A 6,227-nucleotide genomic window follows, 5' to 3' on the forward strand; every position below is an offset into this window, starting at 1 on the left:
CTGACGACACACCCTCAATATTTTAGGAGTTCAACCATTAGATTTCTGAACAGTCTTTGCACCCATGAACACTACCTCATTTATTCTTCTCCCCACCCTGTATTATCTATCTATTTATAGTGATTTTATGTCTTGCATTGCTGCAGCAAAACAACAAATTTCACTTCAGTTAAGTTAGTGATAATGAACTTGATTCTAATACTGTGACATTACGATGAGTTACATCACATTGGCCTCAATAATGGGTGCACAGCATACTGGACATGTAATACCAAGTTGCCTGCTTAGCATTAGGGATGAAGAAAAAATGCTTCAATGATTTTTATCCAATTAGAAGATGATTGGAAGTAATATTGAGTAAGGAATCCTGTTTTCCAGTGGTGAGAGCCACATTACACCTTTCCCGCCGCTGTCTGTAAGGAGTTTGTACGTTCTCCCCATGACTGTGTGGGTTTTCGTCAGCTGCTCTGGTTTCCTCTCACAGTCCAAAGACGTACCGGTTGATAGGTTAATTGGTCATTGTAAATTGTCCTGTGATCAGGCTAGGGTTGCTGGGTTACACGGCTCAATGGGGGGGGGGAGGGTCTATTCTGCACTGTAACTCAAAAAGTACATAAATAATGCTTTACAGTGCAGATTCATAAACATAAGAGATTCTGCAGATGTTGGAAATCTAGAACCACACACACAAAATGCAGGAGAAACTCAGCACATCAGGCAGCATCCATGGAGATGCATGAACAGTCAATGTTTTGTACCGAGACCCTTCATAAGGACTGGAAAGGAAGGGGAAAGGTGCCAGAAAAGAAGGTGAACCCTCCTGGCTTCACCTAAAATCTTTGAGCTTATTCTCCTTCCCATCCCCCCACCTTCTTATGAAGCAGTAGAGTCTACCTCAGACAAGATTGGATAGATTTTTGCATAGTAGGGGAATTAAGGCTATAGGGAAAAGGAAGGTAGGTGGAGATGAGTCCATGGTCAGATCAGCCACGATCTTATTGCATGGCGGGGCAGGCTCGACAGGCCACATGGCCTACTCCTGCTCCTATTTCTTATGTTTTTATTCTGGCATTTTCCCTGATCCTTTCCAGTCCTGATGAAGGCTTATTCATTTCTATAGATGTTGCCTGACCTGCTGAGTTCCTCCAGCATTTTGTGTGTGGTCCAGTTTTCATACTTCAGCTCAGGATTATTAGTTGAGTGCATTATATTTGGTCATGTTGCTGCAGACCTCTGTCTGGTTTAAATTCATGTAAACGCAAATATGGGCAGTGACCAGGGCAAAGAATTGTTGATACTTCCAAAGCTCTGAGGTCACGCCTTAGCCTCCTATGTTCCAGTGAGAATAAATAAAACCTGTCCAATCTCTCCTTATAGTTACAGCCCTTCACACCAGGCAGTAGCTTTTAACTGGGGCATCAAAGCAGCATCCAATTCTGAAGCATTTCAGTTTGGTATGTAGTGTAGTGCCCAAGATCACAAGAATTTACAGGGCAGCGAATGCAGTCCCATAATCCACCCTTCCTTCCTCCGACTGTCTACACTTCCCACTCTCAGCAAAGCAGCCAACTTCACTTGCCCCATCATTGAAATGTTCTCACAACCTCCAGACTCACTTTCGAGTGCTTGATATTTATCGCTTATTTATTTATTATTATCATTTCTTCCTTCATGTGCTTGCACAGTTCGTTGTCTGTTGCACACTGAATGCCCAAGTTAGTGTGGTCTTTCACTGATGCTGTAACGGATATTATTCTGTGGACTTATTGAATATGTTTGCAAGACAACGAATCAGGGTTGCATGGGTGACATATGCAGTATGCACTTTGATAATAAATTTGCTTTGAACTTTGAACAGAATCAAAGACCCCTTTCACTCCAGACAGTCTCTCTTCACCCTCCTCCCATGGGCAGAAGATCTAAAGGTTCAACAGCAGGTGCCGAGAAGCTCAAGGGCACTTACTATCCCATTCTTGTAACAGATTGTTGAATGGACCTCTTATACGATAAAGATGAACTCTCAATCTCTAAAGCTTGGAAGAACTGGAGCACGATCTGGAGGAGGTCTACCCAAAGACAATGATGTAAGCATCATTTAACAACGTGGTGCCGGTTCATGTTGTCGGATTCTCGCAAGTGTACGTGGTTTAAACTTTGCAAACAGACTGGTACATACTGGTGCAATTCTACACGGTCGTCACCGAGAGCATCCTCACTACAGCCAGTAGTATCTGGTTCGGTGCAGCATCCTCTCACAACATATGAAAACTACAGTGAACGGTCAAGTCAGCAGCAAAGGCCATTGGCTACAGTTTGTCATCACCGTAGAACTTGTTTGCGTCCAGTACAAAGAAGTGGGCTGGGAAAATCATTGCACACACTACCCGCCCTGCAAACTGCCTCTTCCAAAAGCTTCCTTCTAGAAAGCTATTAAAGAAAAAAGTTTAATGCCATCTTAAGCATTTCTTCCCCCAGGCAGTTAATCTGATCGACAATTCTAATTATCACCTCACCCCCTTCTATCTATTACTCCAGTCACTGCAGTTCACTATAAACACTTCCAACCACTTTCTATAATAAGTGCAGCAGTCAAAACATGCTGCACATACGTATTTCTACACATTTTATTCCCTACCTGTACTTCTAACTTTATTTCATATAATTCTTTAATCTGTATAATCGTTGCATGTCCTTTGTTTGTTGTCTGTAGTATCACACTCTACAGCAATTTCCTAATACATGTAAATGTACGTGGTGAATAAAGATGATCCTTGAAATCTGCGACCAGGTAGTTCCAGCTCAAATGATCCCCAGAGTGAACCCTGTGAAGAGCATCTTCCAGGAATTTGGAAGTGCTAGGTGCTCTGAACAGCATCAGCAGACTTTGGCACTTCCTCGTCCCACTGAAGTCAACATAGTGGGTGCTGCACTCCACCCATCAGGAGTGAGTTAATGATTCAGATTCATTTATTTATCACATGTACAGTACATTGAAATATAGAGTGAACTGCGTCATTTGCCTCAAAAGCCAGCACAAGCTAACGATGTGCTGGGGGGGCAGCCCGCAAGTGGCACCACACGTTTCGGTGCCAGTCTAGTGTGCCCACAATGCTCGGGAATTGACACAGAGTAAAACACAACACATCAAGCAACAAAACAAGCTTCTTTCCTCCCTGGCTCCCAGCCGCCTACCCGATCCGCGCAGAGTCCTCCAACCCCAGGCCAGGCCTCCGGGCCTTCAGCAGACAATGGGGCCCCGACCTCCCCCAGTGGACTTCAGATTCAACCATCAGGCTTCAACGTCCAGACTTCCGATTAACCTTAGGGCTATGATCAATGCCAGGACTAGTCGATGATGGGACCCCAAACTCCAAACATACAGCTCTGCCCGGAACACTGGAATTCAGAAGGAGTTTGATGCCTTGATTTGAGCGTGTCAAGGGTGGCTCCTGAAGATTATATTGGACTGGAGTTGTCAGCCACCCACTGTTAGTCCATGTATGCAGCCATCACAACTTGTAAAAGTACCACACTGCCAAGTTCAGGAACAGTTATTACCCTACAACCATAAAGCTCCTGAATCAGCATGAATAACTTCACTCGCCACTACTCTGAACTGATACGACTACCCACGACTCACCTTCAAGGACTCTTTACAACACGTTCTCAGTATTATTTTTGCTTACATAATTTGTCTTCTTTTCGACATTCTTTATTGTCACTCTTTTTCTGTTTATGCATCATAATTTTGTAAAATTTTAGTGTATTTTCCATAAGACCATTAGACAAAGGAGCAGAAGTCGGCCATTCGGCCCATCGAGTCTGCTCCGCCGTTTTATCATGAGCTGATCCACTCTCCCATTTAGTCCCACTCCCTCGCCTTCTCACCATAACCCTTGATGCCCTGGCCACTCAGATACTTATTAATCTCTGCCTTAAATACACCCAATGACTTGGCCTCCACTGCCGCCCGTGGCAACAAATTCCATAGATTCACCACCCTCTGACAAAAAAAATTTCTCCGCATCTCTGTTCTGAATGGGCACCCTTCAATCCTTAAGTCATGCCCTCTCGTACTAGACTCCCCCATCATGGGAAACAACTTTGCCACATCCACTCTGTCCATGCCTTTCAACATTCGAAATGTTTCTGTGAGGTCTCCCCTCATTCTTCTAAACTCCAAGGAATACAGTCCAAGAGCGGGCAAATGTTTCTCATATGTTAACCCTCTCATTCCCGGAATCATTCTAGTGAATCTTCTCCGTACCCTCTCCAACGTCAGCACATCCTTTCTTAAATAAGGAGACCAAATCTGCCCACAGTACTCCGTGAGGTCTCCCCAGCACCGTATAGAGCCTCAACGTCACATCCCTGCTCCTATACTCTATTCCTCTAGAAATGAATGTAAATACCTGCAATAAAATGAATGTCAAGATACTATATGATATATTGATGTAAACGTACACCAATAATATATTTACACTGAACTCTGAACATGGCAAATGGGATCACGTTGGTCAGTATGAGTGAGCTGGGCCAAAGGCCCTCTTCCTGCTCTGTATTACTCTATGACTTGATGTATGGCCCTTTAAGACTGAAAAAACCTACTGCCCGTAACTAAACATGCCGAGTGATTTGGCTCAGATGTTGTGGTAGATCCAGACTCAGATATTTACTTCTTCAAAGTGAATTTTGACTTTTCGCAATCCCTTCCTTTGAAGGGCTACGCAGAAAGCATGACTCATTAACTATAATGGGCAAGAAATACATACTAGGTATGCCGTTCCTGTAAGACCAGCTGATTCCCCGTTACTACGATGATAGAGCTGAACAGAAGTACAGCTAAGGAGGATTAAAGAATGGCAAGAAGGCAAAGACATATTTGACTAGAACATGTATTCCGAGATGTTACAAAGTCGCTATAAGAAAATAAAAAAACTTCTACTGATTCATCTCTGACTGAAAAATAAACAGGAATGTAAAATGGTTCACAAAACCAAAAGTAAAAGACACCGTAGATCTGACCAGCACCCATCTAAGTTCTTATCTTGAATTTAAGCAAGTGACCATTCTGAGCCTGGGGGTGGGGGGATGGCTTTATCACAACTCTGCGCAGCTTGATGTGACTCATGCTCTTTGTGGGTTAAGTACAAGCACCAAGTGCAGACTGTTTTCTAAATGGGGAGCAAATTCAGAAATCGGACATACAAAGGAACTTGGGGAATCCTCGTGCAGGATTCCCTGAAGGCCCACTTGCAGGTTGAGTCGGTGGTGAGGAAGGCAAATGTAATGTTAGCATTCATTCTGAGAGGACTGGAATGTTAAAGCAAGGATGCAAAGCTGAAGCTTTCTTAAGGCATTGGTCCAACCGGAATTGGAGTATTGTGTACAGTTTTGGGTCCCTTATCTAAGAAAGGATGTGCTCGCATTGGACGGGGTCCAGAAGAGGCTTATGAGAATGATCCTGTGAATGAAAGGGTTCGCGCATGAGGAGGGCTCTAGGCCTGAACTCACTGAAGTTTAGAAGAATGAAGAGAGATCATATTGAAACTTACTGAACATTGAAAGGCCAAGATAAAGAAGATGTGGAGAAGATGTTATCTACAGCTGAGAAATCCAGGACCAGCCTAAGAATACGAGGACGCCCCTTTACATCAAAGATGAGGAAGAATTTCTTCAGCCAGAGGGAGAATCTGGGGAATTCATTACCATAGATGGCTATGGAGGCTAAGTTATTGGGTATATTTTAAGTACAGGCAGATAGATTCTTGATTAGTAAGGACATCAAAGGTTACAAGGAGAAGGCAGGAGAAATGGGTTGAGAGGGCTAATAAATCAGACATGATCAAATGACAGCAGACTAGATGGGCTGAATAGCCTAATTCTGCTCCTATGTCTTATGGTTGCTTGCATAATGGTAAGGAGATAAGCTTAGTCCTGCAGGTTGCAAATCCTGCTATACTTCAACATTAACTCTGCAGTAAAGGTGAATCAGAATCAGGATTATTATCACTGACGTAGAGTATGAAGTGAAATTGTTTGCAAAGTGAAGAGACCAGGAGATATTCTTGTCTGCATCAGCCAAACATGAAACGATGGGGTTGTGTTAATTGTCCTGCCCAAACCAGTTATATTTCACCTTTGTGAGTGAGTTCAATGAAGCCAGCAGACAAGACTGATGTTGTAATTCAGCATCAAACAGTCACAGGTACAACTGATCTATCAAT

At 43.4% G+C, this 6,227-nt stretch overlaps 1 protein-coding gene across 1 annotated transcript in view; it reads right to left on the reverse strand.

The window, feature by feature from the left end:
• Positions 1-6,227, reverse strand: part of LOC134356544 (chromodomain Y-like protein 2) — a 208,143-nt gene that overhangs the window by 30,516 nt on the left and 171,400 nt on the right. The window lies entirely within an intron of this gene.

The sequence above is a fragment of the Mobula hypostoma genome, chromosome 14 (assembly GCF_963921235.1).
Source record: "Mobula hypostoma chromosome 14, sMobHyp1.1, whole genome shotgun sequence".
Classification (NCBI taxonomy): domain Eukaryota; kingdom Metazoa; phylum Chordata; class Chondrichthyes; order Myliobatiformes; family Myliobatidae; genus Mobula; species Mobula hypostoma.